We start from the raw sequence: 15,111 nt of genomic DNA, 5'->3' as shown, positions 1-15,111 counted from the left end.
CAAGCAGGTAATTTTTCCTTGATGCCAAATATGCCTGTACACATCCATATGGCCAGTTTATGTTAAAACAACACCAGTGTCTTCAAATTCCTAGGGAACGTCACTTAGGGCCACTTTCACAGTGATTTCCAGGCACAGCTGTGGCCTGGGGAAGACGCTGGCCTCCACTCCACCACAGCAGCACAGAGTGCCATGAATGCTGTCTGACAGCCCATCCCAGCCTTGGGCTCAGGCAGGTGAGCAGCCCTATGGACCAAAAAAAAAAAATTCCCTTTCTTTGTAGCCTTGTGCTGGGGCATAGTGCTGCAAAAGCAGGCAACAGCAGCAGGAGCAGAAACTATGGTGCAAAAGGCAGAAAAAACAATTGATTGCTCCCAAAGCATGTCTCGGATGAGCTGCCAAGTCCAAGACAGACAGACCAATGTCTAAACTGAAATAGCAGCAGCAACTCACCATTCACCTGGGCTTACTGTGCTCGGTAAATTGAAGTGTTATTGATTAAAAAGTTCAGAGTAGGTCTTTGGAGTTTTATCAGAAGTAAAGTGAATCTTTAGGAAATGTGGCTCCCTGGCTGAGGGTTACAGAGCAATGCTCAGCGGGGCTTTGCGAACAGCCTCGCATTACAGGAGAGCAACTTCACTGCCAAGCCATGCAGATGGGTTGATGACTAAAGAGCAAGAAGAGTAAGGACGAATTCCGTACCAAAAAAATCTTCTGCTGAAAGAACAAAAGCAAACAAGCAAACTAAAAACAAAAATGAAAGTTTCATGAATCATGGACTGAAAAGAAGAATACAGCTTTAAAAGTCTTGAAATTTGCCTACCTGATCTAATGGGGGTAAGAGTTTGTTCCTTTGTAAAAATGAATGCCTAAAGAAGAATTCTGCAGCACAAAAACTACGGTTTCAACTCAGGTGCCCCTGTATTTTACATACAAATCTCAGACTCTTAAATCATGTCTGGCCCTCCTCTTCCCACCAATGCATCCTAAAAGGATTTATGGGAAACTCCTGCCCTCCTGTGCCTGGGTCCTCACCCACCCTTTCCTTCCTCCTGAAACCCCAACCCCTCTGATGGGGTATTCTGCTGCATCGGGGCTGCTCTAATATTGTATTTCCTTCCCAAGTACAGGGACCAAACAGCACAGGGAAAACCCTAAAAATGAATGTAAAGGGCTGACATGTTCCTCTTTAACCAAATATTCATCTCCATGTTGTTGCTCTTCAGCCTTCTCTTCCACCTCCTCCCCATCTCCCTCTGCTGTAATCCTTCTCACTCAGGCCTGCAAAGAGCCACATATGTCTTGGGATAAAGAATTAATAAATTAAGAAATGAATAACACTACCCAAAGAAGCAAAAGCTTCCACAATGGCTATTCATTATTTATTTGTTGCCATCAAATTAATAAGTGCTGTTTGTCTTTCAGCATATTGCTTTATAACTGTCTGCTATATGTCTTTTATGAAAAAATTAAGACATCCATTACAGTAACAGCCCTTAGCACTTGCACTTTACATTTTCAAAACACCTTACAACCATCATATTATATTAAGTATGTGGTGTATATTAAACCCATTGCAACAGATAAGATTATTGTTTTCTGACATCTAGAATGCATATAGAATAGTGATAATATGAAGACTACCACAGCATATCCTTTATTTTTATTATATATTCTGAGCAAAGTGTCTCTAAACCCAACCTCAAGCATAGTCTTTTTGGCTCGCTTGTTTCTGTCAAAAGTAGGAATAATTTGTGTGAGATGTCTGCGCTCAGACATCTCTGCTCTTTAAAAAGGTTAGATCCATAAGGCACCCAGGGTTCACCTCCGCATCCTTAGGTCCCCACACCACCCTCCCAGTCCCCCCACCTCTGGTCACCTCCCACGTGCCGTCAGAGCGTGGCGCAAACCCCGACCAGAGCTGCTGCTTCTGCGTGCGGCAGGTACCCAGGTCTTACATAGAGCACGTTGATCTATGAAGCTATTAAACAATATTTTCCTCTACTTATGTATGCAAAGCACTGGGTGCAATTTAGCTCAAAGAATATATTAACACTAATTAGACTTCATATTATAAGAGATGAAATTCTGCCACCAGTCTGTGTTTAACCAGTGCTGTCCCATTGTCATTGCTGATGACTCTTCCATTATTAGCATTTTTGATAATCAAAAGCTACAATTCCTCCAGCCCAGAAGCCCCAAAGACGACCAAAAATCCAATATGTTTTTGCGTGAAATTTTTCATTGAAATATGGAACTTGGATCATTTGAGAAGAATAAAATATCCTTCCTTTGATTTGCTTTGAATGGATGGAGATTTATCCATTCAACTCCCTTTAAATTCGTGGCTGAGTGAATGGACAGATGACTAGTAATTTTATCATCAGCTACTATCCTGCTTACCTTTTAAGTAAAATAACATTGAACAATCCTACAACTGAGCCTTTATATTGGTTCCAAACTTGGAAATACTGACAAAAGCCTAGAGCCAATATAATGCTCGTTACTTTTCTATATCTTATGTCCCTTTCTGCCTACAGAGTGTCACCTGAGATCAGAAATACTATTATTTATTATTATCTGTATAGTGGCAGCATTTGGAGGCCAGGCAACCTCATCTCTGTGAAGGCGGGCAGGCTTGCCTTACCAGCAGTGCCCGTGGCCACAGTGGCTGCTATGTGTTTGGCTAGGATTGCCACTTTCTCATTAGCATTGATATCCAATGTTTTAATTGTCACAGCCACTGTTACTTGTAGTATTACATGTGATAGAGTGAATGACCACAGCTTTGGTTTTGGGAGGTCTTGAGGGCAACCAGCACTTTACAAGATTGGCAATGGTAGAAGCAAGACTACAAACCAGGTTATTTGACTCCCAAACTCCTGCAGTAACCAGAAGACACTTCACCTGTGGTATATTAGAGAGGATCTAATCAATACTTATAAATATCTAAAGAGCGGTTGTCAAGAGGATGGGGCCAGGCTCTTCTCAGTGGTGCCCAGTGACAGGACAAGGGGCAATGGGCACAACCTGGAACACAGGAAGTTCCATCTCAATATGACGAAAAACTTCTTCACTGTGAGGGTGACCGAGCACTGGGACAAGCTGCCCAGAGAGGTTGTGGAGTCTCCTTCTCTGGAGATATTCAAACCCCACCTGCACACAGTCCTGTGCAACCTGCTCTGGGTGATCCTGCTTTAGCTGAATGGTTGGACTAGATGATCTCCAGAGGTCCCTTCCAACCCCTGCCATTCTGTGATTCTGTGATCCTCTATTTTTATGCAAATCTTATGTCACCCATCCAAGAACCCACTCTGCTTGTGGAAACACATTTTGCTTGAGCAATTGATGAATATCAGCATTTTGTGGATGAAATTTAAGCAATAATGTTGAAAGTAGAGGCATAAATATCTATACGGGCTTTAACTTGTAAAAAGTTTATTGATTAAGGTGTTTATTTCTTGTAACTGACGTAATGTCAGAGGAATTAATTTGATTTCTGCTGAGTTATTGTGGATGTATACTACTATCACTGAGCAGATTAAAAAAGAACTTATTTTTCTTAAGTTACAAGACCTTGACGATGAACTAAAGGTCTGAATGGAGTATGTATGGCTAAAGCAAAACAATACATCTTAAAAATATGTATAAAATCTAAATTTATAAAATTTATGTAAGGTTTCCTGAAATTTGCATATATCTAGCTGATTATTAGAATTATTCAGAGGAGAAATAGCATTCAATTGTTTCAGTTCTATTCAGAAGCAAATAAATTAATCTCAGGGTTTTCAGCTATTGGAGAAGAAAACACCTGGGCAGCCATGGCTTTCAGAGACTATTCTAGCTAAAAGGAGACAAAATATACCTCAGAGAGGAACGATGTTCAATATCACAGTGAAACTATTTGATTAATAGACGAGAACCATATAAGACTGCTTTCATAGCTTTTGTAATTTCAGACATAGCCTTGTTCTCCTGACACACATAAAGTACCACAGCAGTAAGTCACCCTGTCTTGCTCTTCCTTGCACAAAGTTTTGGTCACTGGGATTGTGGCTATAATTTTAGTTACCACCGTGATGAGTTTATAAAGAGTCTGCGGTCTGTAAAGCTGGTATCAGGGCATTTGCCTCCTCTGACTTGCATCTAGTAATTTAATTCTTCTACTTAGGTGTCCATGCTGTGCTTTTGTTTTCAGAAAAGCTAATGAAATTAAGTGCCCTCTTAGAAATGCTTCAGTGTCTTCCAGAATAAGATTAAATGAATGAAAGAATATTTTTAACATATAAAATAGCACAGCTGGGAGGGATAAATGAAGAGAAGAGGCATGTTCATACATGACTGTTGACTTCCTATAGAAGCAAAAACACTTGGGCTCCAGGTTGGTTACCGTCTTAGCTGCAGACGGCAGTTTTAAATATTGTAATTATTTCCCAAGCTAAGAACAGAGATATACTACAGAAACTCAAATACCCTGGCATGGTTTATCGGATAAATTCCAGCTTTATAATCCTGCCATGGGATATAGTGTGGGGAAAAAAAAACAGATAAAGGAATCAGCATTTACTGCCTCTTGAAATCCTGCAGACCTCCGGCAACATGCAGGCTTTCTCTGCTGTAGTGTCTATGATGTGCCCAGCTGTATCTCTGCAGCCCGTGCAAACCAGCCAGCAGTGTTAGTTTCTCTCAAGTTCAGCAGCCTGTAGGGACAGAGCTCTTAGCTGCCTTTCACCACCTAACAGGTTGGTCCTGAACCTGAGCTGCTGCGGGCCGTAAGCATGGGAAGAAGGCATCACACCCTCAGCTATGTCCTTCCCCTTGCGCAAGGGACCTAGAAGATCTGGATCAGCAGTGAGAGGTACTTTGAGAAGATGATCCCATACTCCCATCACTACATAACAAGTGTAGGTGTCCAGCATTTAAGTGTGCAAAGTCTGACGAGATGTATCCACAGCAGATGCTTGGGTACCCTTCCTACTTGTCTCTTCTGACCCTATCAGGGTCTGGTGAACAGAGACACCCATGATGCTGGTGCACTCATGTCTTCCTTGAACTCAGGGGCTGTAGGCCAGGTGCACAGAAGCACCATAGAAACCTGTCTGACAGCACCTCTGAGTTATTTGTCCAAGACCACACAGCACGGGCTGAGCAGGATGAGGACCGGCACTGCTCTGCGCTGCAGACTCCTGAGCCCAGGACCCCAAGCGCCCTGCGAGACCGCTGCCCTTCTCCACCACCCACTCCTGGGAAAGGAAAGGGTAGTCACGACCAGCACCCCTCCTGGTTCCTGCATGAAAAGCTCAACTCACCACAACATGTAGTGAGATTTAAAGTCTCAATCCCCTTCTCATGCACTTGGAATCAGCTCCACTGACGTGTGACTGAGATCTCAACCTGGGCTGCTTTTTCAACTTCAGAAGTCTGTGGCTGGCACGTACCTGAAGGGGAAATAATTAAAGCCACACACAGGCTGGGTCAGAAGACAGAGCATCAGTGTGAGCAGTGGGAGACTGCTGCAGGAGCTGCCTCAAAAAGTTCTTTAAAATTAACAAGCTTTGGGGGCAGGTAAAGCAGCAGGCCAGTGACTCACGCCACGACTGAAGGAGAAAAATAGGGATTTGGTGGTCACAGCCAGGGAGCCATGGGCCACCGGAAGAGATGTGGAGTGGCTGGAGGTGGATGCCCTGGCTCCCTCTCTTTCCCCCTAGGGAGATGAAGGCTGTCTGTCTACCTACTGTTCACACAGCAGCACAGATAAGCAGTCCCTTGCTGAATAAGATGCTTAAAGTCTAAGCTCTGGACACAGGGTTCTCCAGACAGACAGATGCAAGAGGAGATGTGCAAAGGGAATTCTTGTATTTCCAGCACATCATTAACTTGAGGGTTCAGATCAAAGTTAAGGATGTTTCGGGAAGAAAAAAAATAAAAATCTGAGTGATGAGAATATTCGTTTTTGTTGCAGGTGACCTGGACAGGAATCCTTGCTCTGTCTCACTTGGCACAGGGATCCAAACCTCACTCACCTCAGTCATTCGTGAGGCCTTGCTGGGCAGTAGTTTCACCTGTATGGACAAGAGGAAATTTTTATACCTACAAGTCAGGGTAGGAAATAGAGGAAAATAAAGACTCTGCTGTAAGGCAATGTAAGAATTAGTTTGATATGTCTGTATCAGTAGCATGGTTAATTTTTTTGTATCTGGACCCTGAATTGCTTGTTCTGGTTTTAGACGTCTGCCCTTTCGCCAAGCACAAAAGTGTTATTTCAGTTATATATCAACATACATAATTGACAGGAATATTAGTAAATTAAAGAAAAAAAATATTATTCTGGTATCAGCTAATAACTTAGTGCGCTTTGATGAGTAGGAAGTCAGGAGGTATAATATCACAACTTGCATGATAGAAACAGGAACAACAGTTTGGTAAGAGTTTATTTGGGGGGGGGGAAGTGTGATGCCTTTGCTTTAATTCAAGTCATAACTTTGAATTTTGATATAACTTGTTGTAAAACAGTGTCTCTGGCATTTCTACAAAGAATATGTCAAAGCAGTTGAGCAAGCTTGTAGGGTTCCAGCCTCCATGGGGTTATTTCTGTAGCCTACCAAAAGTACAGTGGTACAGTTCAGAGCTATTGTGTGCATTTAATACTGTTACCTCTGTGAACTGATTTGACATGAAAAATGTTGTGTTAATCCATTTAACTTGGCACAGTTGATGGATTGAGACAACCAGTCTTTTTTCAGATAGACTAGTAAATAACTAGAAAGTAGTAATAGTAAAGACTTTGGTCATTACTGAGCTGGACTTAAAGAGAATAAATGACCCTGGGGAAAAGGCTCCAGTATATGCCTCACATTGAAAGCTTGTGAATTTTTAGAACTAGTTCCCATACTTTTCTATTTACTAGGGGAAAAAAATAATATTCATACTCATATATTCAACTTCTTTTCTGGGAATTCATTATTGATGCATAATAATAACAACTCATTTTTTATTGTTAACCAATTTATACAGTTACTTTGGCTTAAGGGCAACAGAAATACTAAATCAAATCCTTCCTTCATTTGTGATGTTATTTGCTGAGGACTTTGCATTCATTACACTACAGCGTGTCCAAAATTTAAAAGGTTGACTAAATAGCACTATTTGACGTTTTCTTGCTTCCAAATGTCAAGTCCTTCACAGTTCATGTGACCGTAACCAGGGATGTGAATTTACCTTGTACTGATAATCAGGACTACAAACCAAGAAACCCGGCATCTTACTAGCATGTATGCACGCATGTGTGGGTGTAAATTATGAGAAAGCAACAAAGAGTTGTATCATAAAAGGCTGTTGCAAGAGTAAATCTATGAAAAATCAGATTCTAAGCAGTGATGGGTTTTTTGTTGTTGCAGAGAGTGAAAAACTGGCACAAGCTGAACTCCTTCAATTAGTTATGAAGGACAACTTGGAACAGAGATTATAAACCACGTCACAAATTAATTTACTTCTTCTGCTGTTAACAATAAGAAATAGCTGCCAAACAGAATAATTTCATGGATTTCAATACTGGGAACCTAGCTCAAGAAAACTATCCTCCAGACTGAGCAAAGGGGATAAATCAGTTTGTGGCTGACTGCTCCTTACAGGGGTCCGGGTTCCTTTTAGGGCTCTCTCTTTCTTGCCACTCATGTGATTCACTGCTGTCCATGGAACTGCATGTGCATAAAATGATACGAGAAGTGAATCATCCCCAGTATGCAGCTATTAGCCTACCATCCCAAAACTGCTAAACCATCTTTCTCAGTCATCCCTTGAGTCTTCTCAACAGTGATGTGTTTAGTTTTGCTCTATTATTTTATTGATTAACAATTTAGGAAATAAAATCTTTTTAATAGCACCTTTCATTGGAAGAGCTCTCAAATAGCCTAGCACACAAGAAAGGACATTGGGGAATGTGATGGAGAGGTCTCATCAGAGACACCAAGACGGGTCCTGTCCTCCAAGTGCTGTCTGTCTCTCCCACCACAGAGCTGACCCTCCAGAAACCTTGGGTGATTTTTGAAAATAACAGTAGGGTTTTCCAAGCTAGCAAACCCTGAAAACCTGGAAAGGGAAAAAATCTAAGATTAAAATTGATCAGACTAACAAAATACAGGACATTGTACTCATGACACAACTTACATATGGCTAAGTGTCGCATTACCCACTCCGTGTTGGCTAGCCCTGGATAATAGTCTTGCGTGTAGTCAGCATGAGCCTGAGCTGGAGAGCATAACCCAGAAATCTAATACGACCTAGATGATCTGCTTTTCAAGGACAAACCTCTCCCACTGAATGGCCGGAGTAGGCATCTTCTCTTACTGCTCCAGTTTATACTTCAGCAGAGCTTTGAGCTTCCGAGCCTCAAAGGTGCAACATAGGGAGAAGTTGTCTGTCAGGCTTCCTCTGATCTGAAATACAGCCAAAAAGCAATAGCAAAAAAGAATTGCATTTGGATAGATGCACATAAAATTGTATGAGAAAGCATAACAATCTATATCTGAGTTCTCTTTTTAAAACCTGAGGAGAAACTATAAAGGAGAATGTAATGAGGCAGGAATAAGGGAATTGTAGTTTATAAGTGGTCTGAAGCATGGCTCCATAGCATAGCATATATAATATGCTTGCTTTAGGGTAAGAGTGTGGAAAACTGCAAAGCTCCACTTTCTACAGGGAGATAAGCGCTTGCAGTGAAGAGTTATTTGCCTCTCAGTCTATCAGTCTTATGCTTTAGCATCCTTGACTCCAGTCAAGGGAAGCCAAAGGCAAAGGATCCGATGTTAATGTCAATGAAGGACTCTCCTCCTGTGTTACAAAGTGCACGTTTAGTACTTCTCAGAATCAAATCCAACTTATTTAAACACTGTCTCGATCTAAAAGTCTATGAATATTGCACTTGCCATTAGCATAGCTGTTTTGGGAAGAAAAAGCTTTTGTCGTTTTTGTGTATCTTTGGTATCACTGGCCCAGCACTTTGAATGTGAATAGATCACAGAAAGAGGCAGGAACAACTGCTATTTCATCACTTTTAGCTGGTGACAGAAACTGAATTTCATTATAGAGTTGAGATGAAAAGTTGATCTTCTCAGAGTGTTCCTATGTTCCTAGGCTAGCTTGTGTAGATGCACTCAGGAGCTGATACATTATCAGAATTATTCTATCTCGGTGCTGATGTCATAGCATTTTACATTACCACTCTGTGAATAACTAGCTAAGGTTATCACACAGTTCATAGATTACATCGGATTCTGATGAAACAGGGACACTGCTGGACAAGGCAATGTTACCCCTCAAGGACAAAAAGAAGCAGCAGCCACCTTTGAGATGCTAAAATTATCAAAAACCCTCTCACTTCTCTAAACTATAATGAATTTTCTTTCCTTACACTAGTTAAGGTTTTCTCAGCTCAGAATCTATTACTGTATTTAAAAAAAAAAAAAAAAAAAAAGAAAGAAAGAAAAAGTACCTTCTAAAGAGATAGAGACCCCCTTTGGGAATATTTCATCCGACACACATAAATAGATGGGCTGCAGTAGCTGTGCTACAGTCCCTGGGTAAAAGCCAGCTCCGCGTGAGATACGTCTTGTGCTTTGGGTTTGTTTTCCCTTCTCGCTGTCTGCTCCACAGCCGGCTCTGTGGGCTTCAGACAGGAGGCCCCCGATGAGATTCATCTCTACTATCGTCGCTTCTGCTGTTTTGTGGTGATGAGACTGATCTTTTTATGGGATCATTTATCTTTGTGATGGAGGTCCTGATTTTCATTTATACTTAGGCCACTTTGGAGCACTCTGGCAGTGTAATGGGGCTTTAAAATCAGCTTAGATCACATTTGTATTCACTTTAAAGCACTTCTGCTCTGACAGAATGGTATAAAATGGTTGTAGAGTACATGGGCATCAGATTTGTAACGTTTTGATTAACTAACAGCTATATATCTATCTTTTGAAAATGACATCAACATTAAGACATCACAGGTAGGAATACAAGGGTAGCTCTGCCTCGGGTTTATCCAGTAGTCGTAAGTGGATCAGCTGATATAGGTGCAATAGCAGCCAAGAGTGTATCTATGAAAAGACCCAATACAAAATTATGTCTTGAACAGCACTTTGACTGTGTGTTATAAGGAGAGAAACTCTGATCGGGGAAATTTATCAGTAACTATTACAGAGAATAGTGTTGGCTCATTCATTGTGCGAATATAGCAATGAAACTGAGGAAATGCACTATATGGCTGAGATCAGACTCTACAATTTGGAGATCACATTCGGGCTGTTGGCTGCACATAGAAAAATGCACATATATATAATCTGAGCACAACAACCAATTGATTGTATTAGCAAAGGGCATAAGCATCAATGAAAAACACGGGTTGTACTGGCTGATGCAGGGATATGCTTTTGGGAGAGGTTGGAGTTTGCAGGGAGGTTAAAGGTACGGAACGAGATTTGAATTTGGAAATCCTGGTTTGGCACATAAAGCTTTTCTGGCCCCACAGTGAGATCCATGCAGGCACAAACCCCTTTCCAGATTGCAGTTCACTGTCCCTGACTTAAGTAATAAAATAAACAGAAATACTAAAAAGGAGTGGGAATCGGCTGGTCATTAAAATACCTAATTGTATGTGCATATTTGGAGGTGTCTTATGTGAGCTGAGTGCACAAGATCCCATTATAGACAGTGGAAAACTTGGGCTCAGCTCAGCTCAGCGCCATCTGAGATGCCCTTAGGCATCCTGCCTGCTTCCCAGTTACCGTGAAAGAATCTGCAGGTTTCCTATAGGCCCTTCTCATATCTACCAGCCCTGTACAATATCTCAGGTGCCCTATGACATTTAAAGTGTCATGGATGGCTCACTCTGGGTAACTGAATCAAGCCTAAGATGCCACAGTTTATGGGTTTAATCTGATGTTTCCAATACTTATGTAAACCAGAAATCACTTCACTGAAATAGGGCAATTAGACCATGTGAACTCAGGGCAAGAAACACCATAGTCCTCCTCAGAGAGAGAAAAGTGCTATTAGGCATCAGAAAAACCACACAGGCACACATGCATACACGTGCCACCTCATGACTGCTATGCCTAGCAAAGCTTCAAGTGGAGCTTGCATCTTTGTAAAGGCCAGAGGTCATTAGCCACAAGACACAAATCTCTAAGAAAACATGTTTTTGCAGTTCCAGTGCTTGTAGAACTCTTTATTCATCATAAGTTATGTATGAATTTCATTGCCTTTAAAATCAAGTGCAACTTTCTCATCTCTCTGTATTACAGGATTTGCTGTTGGCTATTCATGCACCCCAGTTCCCAGAAGAAGCAGCAGTCCCCGGACATGAGAAGACACCACCAGCTGACCTTGGACATTATCTGTGTACTTAATGTACCTCACTGCAGATATGTCCTAAACAAAGAGTTGACTTATAAATATTAAAAAGATTCTATGATAAATGTTAACTATTAACAGACAGAGCTCATCCATGCCAGCTTTTCATATCATGGACAAGCAGTGCATGAGGCACTTGTTCTTTTATTAGCGTGTGAATATATTAATATTATACAAGTGACATTTAGGGAAATGAATAGCCCATTATTCCATAGGGCTCTCATTAAAGATAACCTCTCCTGAGGTTGCTCGGTGGCAAAATTCCTAAGTGAATTAGTAGGAAGCATGGAGAGAATCAATGAACTTTTCAGTGACTACTTTTAATAATGACTGCAGGTAATTAAAAAGACCAGAGGTATCTGGAGAATTCTAGGTCTAATAGTGGTCTAACAGTATTTTAAAAACATCTAATGATGGAGTCAATTGAGCTTTAAAGATCATTTAGCTGGTCCTTGCATTAACAAGTAGCTTTTATGTGATGGAGGAATTAGAAGTTAAATATTGGCTCAATAAGTCTTTAAAGGCTTTTCCTATTTGCAGTGTTGGCCAGTATTAAATAGTAATGTTTATGTAAATTGTAGTGCAGAAGCCTTTTCAGTATCGGAAAATGTTACCCTGCAAACTCATTAGCTTTCAGCCACTGTGTTCACAAAAAGGTACAAGACAAAATATGTGCAGAATGCGGTGCTACAAGCTGAGTACAACTCCAGGCACTAAGACAACATGGTCAGGTTCAGGAAGGTGTTGCTACTCGCTGTCTTCCCCTGGGAGCTCAGCGAAGAATGAGAGGAGAGCCAGCATTTCTGGAGAAAAGGACTATCTGTCCAAATAGCAAAAGGTTTTATTTTCATCCTGGCTCTTAGTAGACCTGCATTCTCTACAGGTAAGTGTTTAAAGTGAAGATCTCAGCTGGACAGATGAGGATCCGCTTTTCTAGTGGGGTTTAGTTCATTTAACTGCTGTGTGCCTATATCTTAGGAGTGTAATGAATAGCTCTTTCTGAGGAAGATCCTAAGTTCTCTAGATACTCAAAAGCAGAAAGATAAATGGATATAAAGCCATCAGAAAAGGTCATGTACACCTAACTCATGCTCAAACTTAGATGAATAAGTACTCCCTCTGGAGGTTTTCGCAGTCACCTACCGCTTTCCATTGACAACAAAGTGGATTTAAGCATTTCAGAAAGACTCATCTTCAGAGACTTAAAATACGGCTCTGTTTGATGCATAATTTGGGTGAGCTGCATCCAACCAAGCACTTCAATATATAAATTACAGTGATTTGGTGAGGTCAAAAAGAGCCACTAAGGTAAAGGGAGAAATTTGGATAAAACATTTCTTTGTTGACTGATTTCACAACAACAGAAAATGTTTTGCATTTCACATTGTAGAAGCCCACAGAAGGCTGGGATTGTATCAGTTTCTTCCTCCCCAAGCCGTGGTACACCTGGAAGGAATACTAAAGCAGAAAAGACATTGTGAAGCCAAGCAGACAGCATCCGCTACACACAACTGAAGCAGATACAGCAACTGTCTTGGCAGATGTTCCAGAAGAATGGGAGAATCAAGAAGCTGCTTGCTTACTCCACCACCTAAGCAGGTATAAGGAATCATATCAAGAATTGTCAAAGCAGTAACAATAATAATATGCAATTTTCCATACTTTTCTGTGTATAAAGCCATTAAATCCAGTAAAGCTGTACTGTCTCATGGACAGCCCAGTAGCAGCAGGAATGACACTGAGCTCTGGAAGGCCAGCTGGACTAAGCATCGGTTAAGCCATTTCTCTTTGACATGCTCTCTCCAGGCCAGAACCTCAGAGGCAACCATACCCAACCAGAGTGCTCTCCAGACCTTCAACCTACCACTCTGACTCTAAGGCAAAGTCAGTACCTAGTTGACTGTAGCTGCATTTAAAAAAAAAAAAAAAAAAAAAAGGCTTTGTAAGGAATTTTTTTGTGTTCTTACCATCTGAAGACTCTCAATGTATTTTTCTGCTTTGCTGTTCCTTCATCTTTTTTTCAAACCTTTTCTGAAAAGATCTTTTCTGTCTTCCTGTTTTTCTGTTTAATGCTCTAATGGAACATTTTATCTTTGCAAAACATTTTGAGATGCATTTTGCATGAAAGACACTGTCCTGAGGAAGGGCCAGCTCATACTGTGCTGTTTGCACAGAAAGCGAGAAGGAGGAAGAGCAATAAAAGAGCAACTTAATTACTCTGGAGCTGCAGTGCTTCCCACTACCACGGCCTCTGCATGAGGTCCTGACGCAGCCACCAAAGTTGACTGAGAGACGCATGATCTTGCTGACAACTCCTCTGGCGCGGCTTTAACCAATGTCACTGAGCAGCTCACAGCAAATGAATAAGCCACAAAGAGCGGCAGGACATCAGTGATGTAACCCAAGCTAAAAAAACATCAGGAAATATCAGTGACCTCTGAGAAGCACAAAAGCCTTTCTGCCCCATTCTCCTCTGCTGAACAAACACGTACCCTCTTCTAGCGGCACTGCTCACCTCCTCTTGAGAGGTGCTTTATTCAGAAAAAGAGTGAAAAATCAGAGCACAGCTGCAAAAATGAATTCCCACTCATTGCTTAAGTACTGGTATTTTTTTGTAGCTGTACGAGCTAAGAAGATATGACCTAGCCTACATTACATATAGGTTGAGATTGTGAGACATATTGAATAGATCTGGATCTGACTTCTGAGCTTCTCCCAGGACCAAGGATTACCAGGACTATGCCTGATGCTGTGGGGTAAGCACATTCATCAGTAGGAAGCACTTAGGAATCTCCTCATTCCTCAGTGGATTAGGCTTTGAACTAAAATCCACTAAAGTGAGAAAAGTCCAAGGGATCACAATTTGTTTTCTTTAGAAAGCACCAGTATTCTTTTTTTGGCCGGTGCTAGCAGCTGCATGCTTGGCTTAGCAGCCCCTTCAGTTCTGTTGCATTTGCCTTCTCTTCTTTCTCCCACTTGACCTCAGAGGGAAATTCTTGCTGTCTGTCCCTGCTTTCAGTTCCACTGTTGCAATAATTGAGCTGTAACCAAAAGAAGCATTTCTCTGGCCTTCTTTCTCTTTTCAAGTTTCAAACATTTTGCTTTACCACTTTTGTTTCTCCCATCTCCTCAGAGTTTCATACCTGGGCCCCTGTCTATAACATGACAAAATCAATATTGAGAACTTTAATCCACCATCTGTCTCTGTTTATATCCAGTGACATCCCAGACACAGGACTTGTACCAAAGAACCCTCTAGTCCGAGTATACAAATAAGAAAGGATATAGCAAATTCTCAGTATTTTTGTTAAAATGGTTTCAGCAGGATTCTTCACCTCTGCAAGCTAATCATTGCGTAGCAGGTGTCTACGATATTTCTTTTCTTACAGTTTCAACAGGCTGTGTGTGTTATCGCCACAACAGCTCATGTAATCAGCAGCTCCGCTGTCAAATGTGCCCTTTTCTGCAGTGGCTGCAAGTTGAACTGAGCCAGCGGCCTGCTTTTGGATTAGGGATATCATAGCAATCACTGATACTCTATTCTTTTTGTGTTCATCCACCATACACATGACTTTGCCCCTGAGAAGCCAAACCTAAACAAAAACCACCACAAAACCACAGAAAACATTGACTTCCTTTTTCATAGGTGAAATACGGAAAGGGCATTTTTATCACTTGTCAAACCCGTCTCTTTTGTATGTTACTGAA

Source organism: Balearica regulorum, chromosome 1 (assembly GCF_011004875.1).
Source record: "Balearica regulorum gibbericeps isolate bBalReg1 chromosome 1, bBalReg1.pri, whole genome shotgun sequence".
NCBI classification, from domain to species: Eukaryota; Metazoa; Chordata; class Aves; order Gruiformes; family Gruidae; genus Balearica; species Balearica regulorum.
This window is presented reverse-complemented; position numbering follows the sequence as displayed.